The sequence below is a fragment of the Scyliorhinus torazame genome, chromosome 17 (assembly GCF_047496885.1).
Source record: "Scyliorhinus torazame isolate Kashiwa2021f chromosome 17, sScyTor2.1, whole genome shotgun sequence".
In the NCBI taxonomy this organism is placed as follows: domain Eukaryota; kingdom Metazoa; phylum Chordata; class Chondrichthyes; order Carcharhiniformes; family Scyliorhinidae; genus Scyliorhinus; species Scyliorhinus torazame.
Window position 1 is genome coordinate 112,693,696 of NC_092723.1, and position 12,132 is coordinate 112,705,827.

The 12,132-nt window shown below is 51.6% G+C and overlaps 1 long non-coding RNA gene across 1 annotated transcript in view; it reads right to left on the reverse strand.

The window, feature by feature from the left end:
* Positions 1-12,132, reverse strand: part of LOC140393563 (uncharacterized) — a 46,383-nt gene that overhangs the window by 15,354 nt on the left and 18,897 nt on the right. The gene's annotated exons all lie outside the window — the stretch shown is intronic.

Here is a 12,132-nt window from a genome sequence, read left to right on the forward strand (position 1 = left end):
ATTCCTGATGCACTATCAATTACCACAAAGACGAGAGTAGTGGAATAATCGAGGCGTTATTGAGCAAAGATGTTGTGCCTCCTGTAGCTGGAACCAGAATGGCTGCAGCACCGGCGAGCACGCACATTTATACGCGGAGCCAGCAGGCAGGGATTTACCCATGTGCCTCTACTATACGGGCAGTGCCGTAATACATCTAATACAACTAGTGGTGACTACCACAATCATCCCCTGTTAAAAAAAGAGTCCGGCGGGGTGGTGGAAAACAGGAAAACATTACAAGTTACGTCTGTCGGGGGCCTTGACCCTCCTCTGCGATCGCCTCAGTCCTGGTGGTGATGTGGGCGCCGACTTGGTCACCTGTGACTCTGGGAGCATGTTGTCCTCGTCTTCGTCGCCCCTGAGTGAATCCAGTGGGAGGACGGATCCTGCTGGAGTGGGGGTGGCGGTAAGGTTCGCCGGAGGCAGAATGAGTGGCGCAGGGGTGAATGAAGCAACCGGGGGGGGGGGGGGGGGGGTGTCAGGTCAGGGGTCGTGGGTGGGGATCCAGCGGGTGCCAGGTCCCAGAGGGAGACTATGTCCTGGCCCCCGTCGGGGTGTGCAACATAGGCGTACTGCGGGTTGGCATGGAGGAGGTGGACATTTTCGACCAAGGGGTCCGACTTATGGGTCCGCACATGCTTCCGAAGAGGACGGGTCCAAGAACTGTCAGCCATGTTGGGAGCGAGACCCTGGAGGTGGACTTCCTGAGGAAGGCAAACACACGTTCATGAGGGGTCTCGTTAATCGCGGTGCAGAGGAGCGATCGGATGGAGTGGAATGCGTCGGGGAGAACCTCCTGCCAGCGGGAGGCCAGGAGATTATTAGACCGCAGGGCCAGCAGGACGGCCTTCCAGACCGTCCTGTTCTCCCTCTCCACCTGCCCGTTTCCCTGGGGGCTGTAGCTGGTCGTCCTGCTCGAGGCAATGCCCTTGCTGAGCAGGAACTGACGCAGCTCATCGCTCATAAAAGAAGTGCGGCTTGCACTCTGCGCAGACCTGGCAGTCTCTGGTGACGGTCCTGACCTCCTCAGTGGAGTAGGGCAGGTTACGGGCCTTGATGAAATGGAAGAGCTGGGTGACCCCCGGGTGTCAGAGGTCATAGTGGAGAGCCCGGAGTCGGTCCACTTGTGCGCTGTCACATGTACCGCGGGATAGGGCGTCAGGGGGCTCATTGACTTCCCCGTGCAATACAAGATCTCATAGTTATAGGTGGAGAGCTCGATCCTCCCCCTCAAGATCTTGACATTATTGATCTTGCCCCGCTGTGTATTATTAAACATAAAGGCAACCGACCGTTGGTCAGTGAGGAGAGTGAATCTCCTGCCGGCCAGGTAATGCCTCCAGTGTCGCACAGCTTCCACAAAGGCTTGGGCCTCCTTTTCGACAGAGGAGTGCCGAATTTCGGAGGCATGGAGGGTGCGGGAAGAGAAGGCCAGAGGCCTGCCCGCCTGGTTGAGGGTGGCGGCCAGAGCTACGTCCGATGCATCGCTCGCCACCTGGAAGGGGAGGGACTCGTCGACCACGTGCATCGTGGCCTTGGCGATGTCTGCCTTGATACGGTTGAAGGCCTGGCGGGCCTCAGCCGAGGAAAAACTGTGGACTGAATGAGTGGGCGGGCCTTCTCCGCTTAGTTAGGGACCCACTGGGCATAGTGGGAGAAAAACCCCAGACATTGTTTCAGGGCCTTAGGGTAGTGGGGGAGTGGGAGTTCCATGAGGGGGTGCATGCGATCGGGGTTGGGCCCTAGGACTCCATTTTCCACGACATAGCCAAGGATGGCTAAGCGTTTGGTGCGGAACACGCATTTCTCCTTATTGTACGTGAGGTTAAGGAGTTTGGCAGTCTGGAGGAATTTTTGGAGGTTTGCGTCATGGTCCTGCTGATCGTTGCCGCAGATGGTGACGTTATCTAGGTACAGGAAGGTGGCCCGCAGTCCGTACCGGTTAACCATTCGGTCCATCTCTGGCTGGAAGACCGAGACCCCATTAGTGACGCTGAAAGGAACTCTATGGAAGTGATAGAGGTGGCCATCTGCTTCGATCGCAGTGTATTGGCGGTCCACTGGGTGGATGGGGAGCTGGTGGTAGGCGAACTTCAGGTCCACTGTGAAAAAGACCCGCTACTGCGCAATCTGATTGACCATGTCAGATATGCGTGGGAGGGGGTACACGTCGAGCTGTGTGTACCGATTGATGGTCTGACTGTAGTCAATGACCATCCTGTGCTTCTCCCCAGTCTTTACTACTACCACTTGAGCTCTCCAGGGGCTGTTGCTGGCCTCAATGACCCCTTCCCGCAGAAGCCGTTGGACCTCTGACCTGATGAAGGTCCTGTCCTGGGCACTGTACCATCTGCTCCTAGTGGCGATGGGTTTGCAATCCGGGGTGAGGTTCGCAAACAGGGAAGGTGGATCGACCTGAAGGGTCGTGAGGCCGCATACGGTGAGGGGGGGTAGGGGTCCGCCGAATTTTAAGGTTAGTCTTTGGAGATGGCACTGAAAGTCCAGGCTGAGTAACAGGGCAGCGCAGAGGTGGGGGAGGACGTAGAACCTGAAGTTGCTGAACCCTACGCCCTGGATGGTGAGGGCCGCGATGCAGTACCCCTTGATTTCCACAGAATGGGATCCGGACGGAGGCCAGGGAGATTTTCTGGGTGACGGAGTGTACCAAGAGGGAGCAGCGCCTTACCGTAGTGGCGTGGATGAAGCTCTCTGTGCTCCCGGAGTCAAAAAGGCAGGTCGTCTCGTGCCCATCGATCTTCACCTTCGTCGTCACGGTCGCAAGTTTGCGGGGCCGGGACTGATCCAGGGTGATAGAGGCGAGCTGCGGCAGATGCTGGGAGGTCTTGGGCTGGTCAGCGGTGGTGGGGGTAGCGGCAGGCGATGAACGGCCAGACAAGCAGGGGGTCCTGAGACAACGTACAAAATGGCGCCGAAGATGGCGGCGCCCACGGGGCATACATGGCTGGCGACATCAAAGATGCGGCGTCCACGGGCCGCACGTGGCTTGTGGTGAAGAAGATGGCGGCGCCCACGGGCCGCAAGTGGCTTGCGAATGGGGAAAATGGCGGCGCCCATGGGTCGCACATGGGGGGGTGTAGGAACGCCGGGCCTGGAAACAGCGGCGACTGACCGGGCCTGGCAAACAGAAACGAAGTGTCCCTTCTTCCTCATGTCTGCATGGGTCTCACCCCAGAACCGAAAGATGTGCAGGGTAGGTGGATTGGCCATACTAAATTGCCCCTTAATTGGAAAAAAAAGAATTTGGTACTCTGCCTGGGGTGTTTGTTTTGCCCGCAGAAATAGCACTTGGGCCCCCCAGAGTTGGCTGGTTGCCGTGCGGCGCAGGCTTGCGGTGAGCTGGAGTCGGCAGCTGGTGGGGCCCACGATGCCCATGAAGGGTGCCGCGCGGTCGGGGGCGTAGGACTGGACGTTACGGGAGGCCACTTCTAGCAAATTAGCGAGCTGCCTAGTTCCCGCAAGATCAAGCGTAGCCCCTTCCAGTAGCCGCTGGCGGACGTACGCAGCCTTCATGCCCGTAACGTAAGCGTCTTGAATTAAATGTTCGGTGTGCTGGACTGCCGAAACTGCCTGGCAGTCACAGTTCCTACCTAGGATGTGCAGGGCACGCCATAAATCGTCCAGAGACTCCCCAGGGAGTTGCTGTCTCGTGGCCAGGAGGTGCCTGGCGTATACTTGATTGACTGGTCGAACGTAATGTCCCTTCAGGAGCTCCATCGCTTCGGAGTAAGTGGGCACATCCCGCATGAGAAGAAAAGTGTCAGGGCTCACCCCCGTGAATAGAGGCCTTGGAGCTTCTGCGAGTCCGAGGGTTCCTCAGCAGATGTTCGGAGGTAGCTTTCGAAGCAGGCTAGCCAGTGGTCAAAGGCGGACGTAGCGTTGGCTGCTTGAGGGCTCAGCTGCAGGCGATCAGGCTTGATGCGGAGATCCATTGTTTTAAAAAATCTTTGCTCAATAAATTGCACTATCAATTACCACAAAGACGAGAGTAGTGGAATAATCGAGGCTTCATTGAGCAAAGATGTTGTGCCTCCTGTAGCTGGAACCAGAATGGGTGCAGCACCGGCGAGCACACACATTTATACACCGCCTACTGGGCGGAGCCAGCAGGCAGGGATTTACCCATGTACCTCTACTATACGGGCAGTGCCGTAATACATGTAATACAACTAGTGGTGAGTACCACAATTCCAATGCATTGTTATTTCTTCAACTACCACAGCTTTCTTAATCCTTGCAGGTAATCCTAATTGTAATGTATTCTCTAACTCCATCAATTTAGTTTTCGGTAAACTTTTCAAATTTTCCAAGGTTATATTGCTTACTCCCAAACAGGTGTTGGCCAGTGCAAGAGCCATTTTTAAATCACAAATCTCCTCACTTGGTTCCACACTTCCTTGGTATTCCTATAGTGTAGGAAGAGGACATTCAGCCCTTCGAGTCTGCACCAACCCTCTGAAAGAGCACCCTACCTAGGCCCACTCCCGCACCCTATCCCTGTAACACCAACTAACCTACACATATTTTAACACTATTGGTCAATCCACCTAACCTGGATGTCCTTGGAGCAAACCAGAGCACCCAGAGGAAACCCTCGCAGACATCGGGATGAAGTGCAAAATCCAAACCGACAGTTGCCCGAGGCCAGAATTGAACCCGGGTCTCTGGCACTGTGAAGCACCTGTGTTAACCACACTGCCACCGTGCCCCCATCATTCCTCACTCTCATTATGTTCTTTTTTCTTTTTTTTATAAAATTAAGAGTACCAAATTATTTTTTTTCCAATTAAGGGGCAATTTAGCACGGCCAATCCACCTACCCTGCACACCTTTGGGTTCTGGGGTGAGACCCCTGCAGACATGAGCAGAATGTGCAAACTCCTCATACACAGTGACCCAGGGCCGGGATCAAACCCAGGTCCTCAGCGCTGTGAGACAGCAGTGCTAACCACTGCGCCACCGTGCTGCCCCCACTCTCATTGTGTTTAAAATGTCACAAATTCCCTACACCCAAGGAATTATGCTGTTTAATTGTTCAGCCAAGAGCCCCCAATTTCTGTTCTGAACCACACTGATGTTAAATGTGAGGGTATACTTCCGGTGGCGGCCATGGTGTGAGGTCGCACACAGGGCAGCTCCTGCTTGAAGGTGTAGAAAAGAGCTCTTTTTACCCAAAAATGAGAGTAACTTCGACGGAAAGGTGTAGCTGAAGGTCGGAAGAGAAGTTCCCCCCTGGGTGTGGCAAGTCTGCTGGTTACCAAACCCAACAGAAGAAGGTGAAAGACCTGGCCAAGGAGTTGGAAGAGATCTGTGGCGGAGCAGCTATTAGAAAGATGGCAGAGGGGGAAGGTTCAGTGCAAGTTGGAAGGCCACAGATGGAGCAGTTGATGGCCTCCATCAGGGAAGAGACGGTCAGCAAAGGAAGAAGATGAAGGAGGACAGATTGAACGCCATCAAAGAGGCTGTGAGGGCCGCACGGTGGCACAGTGGTTAGTATTGCTGCCTCACGGCCCTGAGGTCCCAGGTTCGACCCCGGCTCTGCGTCACTGTCCGTGTGGAATTTGCACATTCACCCCATGTTTTCGTGGGTTTGGCCCCCACAATTCAAAGATGTGCAGGTTAGGTGGATTGGCCACGCTAAGTTGCCATTTAATTGGAAAAAATGAATTGGGTACTGTAAATTTAGTTTTTAAATCGAAGAGACTGTGGCACCCGATGGAGAGGGTTGAAAAGTGTTTGGAGGCATAGGGGTCGCAGATCCGGGTTATGGAGAGGGTGATGTCCAACGATGATCCACCCCTCCTGCTGCCTGCGGCTGTGTTTTTCTTTTTGTTTGTCTTTGGGGGAGGCGACCTGTGGTCTGAAATGTGTCTTTATTTGGGTGGGGGAGGGGGAGGTCCGCGGGGAGCCTTCTGCTCACAACAAAGAGGTGAGGGTGAGGCAGGGGCTGGGGGTCAGTATGAGGAGCCTTTGGGCAGGAGTTGCCTCGCTGGCAGGCAATTCTGGTGAACAGAAGTGAGGTGGGGAGACGGTTGGTGAAGAATTGTGGTCAGGGGCAGAGAAGGGTAGTCTTGGAGGGTAGAGGGTGAAATCAGAGGGGGTAGAGCTGAAAGGGGAGGATGACGGACAGTAGAGGGGAATGGAGGCACAAGCCCACGGTAATGCTGATAACATGGAATGTGCAAGGGCACAATGGACCGTTGAAAAGATCTTGCATTTTTACACACCTCAGGAGTTTAAAGGCGGGGGTTGTCTTTCTGCAGGAAATCCACCTCCGTGTGAAGGACCAGGTTAGGTTGAGAAAGGGGTGAGTAGGTCAGGTATTCCACTCGCGGTTTGACTCAAAATGGCGGGGGTTGGCCTTCCTGATGAGCAAGAAAACGGGGTTTGTCAGTGCGAAGGAAGTGAGAGACCCGTGTGGAAGATATGTGTTGGTGAGCGGGGTATTGGAGGGGATGTTGGTGGTGTTGGTGAATGTGTATGCACCGAATTGGGATGATGTAGGTTTTATGAGGGGTTGCTGGCAGCGATCCCGGACTTGGCCACATACCAGTTAATCATGGGGGGAGATTTTAATTGTGTTCTAGAGCCGAGGGTAGATAGGTCAAGCCCCAGGTCAATGGGTAGGTTACGAATGGCAAAGGAGCTGGGAGGGCTCATGGAAAAGATGGGTATGGTGGGTCTGTGGCGCTTTAAGAACCCAGGGGGAAGGGAGTATTCCTTTTTCTCACATGTTTAGAGTGTATTCAAGAATCAATTTTTTTGTGGTGAGCTGGGAGGTGTTGGTAGGTGTGGAGGGGTGGCCGGGATCGAACCCAGGTCCTCGGTGCTGTGTGCAGCCACCATGCCACCCTGAGAATGAACGTTTTGCTGGGGTTTCTATTCATATTCCAGACGCTCACAATTTTTGAACCAAAGGTCTTTATCCAGAAACTGGATATGATTGTCTCAGACTTTATGTGAGCAGGGAAGGTACCAAGCGTTAAGAGGACCCTGTTACATTGAATATATTCAAGAGGTGGCGAGATATAGCACTTGGGGAGAATGGGATCAAAGGCTATGTGGAGAAAGCAGGATTAGGCTATTCAGTTGGATGATCAGCCATGATCGTGATAAATGGCGGAGCAGGCTCGAAGGGCCAAAAAGCCTCCTCCTATCTTCTCTGTATCTGTGTATCTATGTCACAGAGACAGAGGCAGAAGGGGGGGTTGGCATTGCCAAACCTGCTTTATTATTATTGGGTGGCAAACGTCAAGAAGGTGAGGCAGTGGTGGAAAGGAGAGGGGACAGAATGTGTTAGGATGGAGGACGAATCCTGTATGGGGTCCAGTCTATGGGCTATGGTGATGCCAGCGATGTCACTGGCACCAAGGAAATACACGGAGAGCCCATTGGTGCAATCCACAGTGAAGGTCTGGAACCAGTTGAGGAGGTAGAGGGGATGTCAGTGTTAACGCCGCTGTGCAAAAACCACAGATTCGTGCCGGGGAGGGGGAAAGACGGTTTGTATAGGTAGTAGCAAGAAATGGGGCTGGTTAAGGTGAGGGATCTGTACCTGGAAGAGAGGTTTTCCAGTGTAGAGAACTGAAGGGGAGGGTAGACATCCCTAGAGGAAGTGAGTTTAGATACTTGCTGATTTGTTGTGTTGTCGGTGTAACAAAAGCGGCTTCCTTGTGGTGCACTTGACAAAGGAAGGTTCAGACGTGGAGATAACTTCAACACGTTTATTAAACTATTTGCACTTCTATTACTCGGGTTCGACACTACTGCTAATCCTACTATAGCTACCTAGACTGACTAACCAGCTGCTGCAATCCACGTGGTGGGTCTAATATTGAATCAACCCTGTGTCTGTTCTCACTGACTGTCTCCACTGGAAAGAGGCAGATCATGTGTGTGGTGACCTTTATATATGAGTTGGTGTAATGCCCCTTGTGGTCGTGTCACCTCCTTGTGTATCGTGAATGTCTATTGGTCGTGTCCTATCCACTTGATCTATTGGTTGAATGTGTGTGTGTGATGTCACTGGTGCTCCCTCTAGTGTCTAGCTAGCCTACATGTATTTACATTGATGCACATCACCACACTTGCAGGGAAGGGATTTTGCGCAGAAGGTATGGGAAGAGTTCCCCAGGCTACTGAGGTGCACCCTGTGGATCAATTGCTGCTTCCGGACATGAAAGGGGAGGGCAGGATCGGAGACATATCTGGGTGGCTGGGAGAGGAGGGAAGTGAGCAGGTGGTGAAGATTAAGGAGAAGTCTGAGGGGGAGCTAGGCGGGGAGATGAACTGGGGAGTGTGGAGTGAGGCGCTACGAAGAGTAAATGCGACTTCCTCGTGTGCAAGGATGAGCCTGATACAGTTCAAGGTCGTACACAGAGTGCATATGACTCGGGCAAGAATGAGTGGGTTCTTCGAGGGAGTGGCAGATGAGTGCAAGAAGTGTGGGCGGGGACTAGCAAACCATACACATATGTTCTGGGGCTACGAGAAGTTGGAGAGATTTTGTGTGGGAGTGTTCACGGCGCTAATGAGGAGAGTGGGGGAGAAGGTTGGGCCGGACCCTTCAGTGGCAATATTTGGGATATCGGAGAAGCCGGAGTTGATGGAGGGGAGGAAGGCTGATGTTGTGGCCTTCGCCTCTCTGATTGCCCAGCGAAGAATTTTATTGAATAAACGGGTTCAGCAGAGGGCATTGAGACAAGGTGGGGAATGTTCGTGGCCAAGTTTGAGGAGTGGGGGTGGGGGGGAAGGAGGGGAGAAATCCGTACAAACTGTATAGTTGTGTGTTTGGGAGTATGCTACCCGGATTGTTTATGTTTTGTTACCATTTGTATAAGTTTGGAATAAAATACATTTAAAAAAAGGTGAGGGTATTTTAAAACCCAGAAGGGTGACTTGGAACATTGATTCCTAGAGGTGTATGTGTTTTTTAATTGTTATAATGTGAGGAGCGATGTACAACCCAGTGAGGATTAATCCAGTTGTTGTGTGAACAATTAATTTTTAAAAATAATAATAATAACCTTTATTATAGTCACAAGTAGGCTTACATTTACACTGCAATGAAGTTACTGTGAAAATCCCCTAGTTGCCACATTCCGGTGCCTGTTCGGGTACACTGAGGGAGAATTCAGAATGTCCAATTCACCTAACAGCACGTCTTTTGGGACTTCTGGGAGGAAGCCGGAGCACCCGGAGGAAACCCACACAGACACAGGGAGAACATGCAGACTCTGCACAGACAGTGACCCATGCGGGAATCGAAATTGGGACCCTGGCGCTGTGAAGCCCATATAACATAGAACATAGGCCATACAGTGCAGAAGGAGGCCATTCGGCCCATCGAGTCTGCACCAACCCACTTAAGCTCTCACTTCCACCCTATCCCCGTAACCCAATAATCCCTCCTAACCTTTTTTGGACACTAAGGGCAATTTATCATGACCAATCCACCTAACCTGCACGTCTTTGGACTGTGGGAGGAAACCGGAGCACCCGGAGGAAACCCACGCAGACAGGGCGAGAACCCTGCGGGGAATCAAACCTGGGACCCTGGCGCTGTGAAGCCATAGTGCTACCATGCCGCCCCTTAACTTAAAAGATAAAAGATAAACAAAAACACACATAATGAGAAGGAGTATAATACACTATAGCAGTTAGGTATACTGATCACTATATACACATACTTTTATATGAAACTATCACTCGATTCCCAACTACCTGCATTTACTTGATCTTTTTCCAAACAACATCCAATTTTTAAAGAAAGTATTTTTGTTCCAATTTTCACCATTTCATATTTTACAATAACAAAAACTATACCCAATATATTAAACCCCCACCGCAAGAAGACCCCCCTCTTATTCCCCCCTCCCCTTAACAGTTGACGATAGCTAGCTCTCCAAAATGCAAAATGAACAAACTCCAGCACTTGTGGAACCCATCATTCCCCCCCTTAGGGCAAGTTTCACATTCTCCAGTGATAAAAATTCCATTACGTCCCCCAGCAACGCTGAGGCACTGTGGGGGAGAAGCTGACCTCCATCCCACCAGGATCCGCCTGCGAGCAATCAGCGAGGCGAAGGCTAAAACATCTGCCCCAGCACCCCCCCACCCCCCTCCCCCCCTACAGCTCCGGCCGGTCCGACACCCCGAATATTTCCCCAAGGGACTAGGCTCCAAGTCCACATGTAAGACCACTGATATGGTGCTAAAAAGTGCCCTCCAAAACCGTTCCAGCTTCAGGTAAGACCAGATCACATGTACATGATTAGCGGGGCTCCTCCCACACCGCTCACAGATGTCCACTACCCCCTCAAACAGCCTGCTCATCTTTGAGTTCATCAGATGCGCCCAGTGCACCACCTTTAGCTGTACCAGCCGCAGCCTTGCATACAAAGTTGAGGCATTCACCTTCCACAGCTCCTCGCACCACAATCCCTCCTCTGATGCCATCCCCAACTCCTCTTCCCACTTGGCTTTAATCCCCTCCATGATCCCCTTATCCTCCTCCAAAATCCTCCCATAAATCGGCGAGATGACCACCCTACCAGTCCCCCCACTGACTGCACCTCCTCCGGCAATGAGGAGGCGGGCACTATTGGAAAGGTCGGAAAGACCTTCGCAAAGTCCCACACCTGCCCAAACGAACGAAGAAACCACCTGTCTACCCCCTTGAAAAACGCCTTGGGCAAATAGATCAACAGGCACTGAAATATAAAAACAATGTGGCAAAATGTTCATCTTAACTGCCTGCACCCGACCTGCCAACAACAGGGGAGGACTGTCCCACCTCAACATATCCACTTTCACCCTCCCCAAGCTTGAAAAATTCAATTTCCAAATATCTGTCCAATCACGCGCCACCTGCACTCCCAGATACCTAAAATGAGAAGCTGCCATGTGGAATGGCAACACTACAGCCCCAACCCCGTCCCTGTAGCGGACACCACAAAATACTCACTTTTCCCCAATTTCAGCTTATAATCCAAAAACGCCCAAAATCTTTTCAGCATACCTATTATGTCCCCTGGTGTACAAGGAGACCCTATGCTCTGCACCCTCATTCACTATTCTCTTCCACAACTCTGAACTCCTCAGCGCAATGGCCAAGGGCTCTATTGCCAACGCAAACAGAAAGGGATGATATCTGCCTTGTTCCCCGATGCTAGATAAAATACTCTGAATTCATGTCATTCGTGCGCACGCACACCACCAGTTCTTTCACCCATTCCATAAACTTAGGCCCAATCCCAAACTTCTCCAACACTGCAACCAGATAGCTCCACTCCATCCGATCAAATGCCTCCTCCGCATCTCATGACACCACCACCTCCAACTCCCTGCCCTCTGCCGGAGAAAGCTCCACATTCAGCAGCCACCGCACATTTGACGACAACTATCTGCTCATAATGAACCCCGTCTGATCCTCTCCAATCACTCTCGGTAGGCACACCTCCAACCTTAGCGCCAGCACCTTTGCCAATATCTTAGCATTTACATTCAGTAGAGATATGGGCCTGAACGACTCACACTCCACCGAGTCCTTATGCTTTTTTATCAGCGACAAGATGGAGGCCTGTCCCTTCGTTTTCAGCATCGCATCCTCAAACATTTCCACCAACCACGGAGCCAGCTGATCCTTACATTCCTTACAGAAACAACATCCAATTTTCAGTAACTTTATGAGATAAATCCAGCAAATAGTTACCACAACCAGGTTAAGATGGCCACGTCTGAGAAATAGTCTCCGGGTTCAGTGAAGACGGATAATGGCTGCTTTCTTATATCTGCAACTTCCCTTTCCTTAGTTAGTGTTCTCCAGTTATATGATTTGTTTAATTTGATGTTATTCACCCTGTGGAGTTGGCTTTTGGCAGGTATGTGTCAGTTATCTAATCTTTCCACTTTGACGTTATCACCTCTCTCATCTCATTGTTTCCCCTAATCACATGTGTAAAACACTTGTTTTCCACTGATAGGCAAATTCGCATCTCATCAATTTCTTCAGACGTCTGCCTCCCTGTTTTATTTAATTTTTCATCTTAATTCTTTCCCGAATTCCTCACA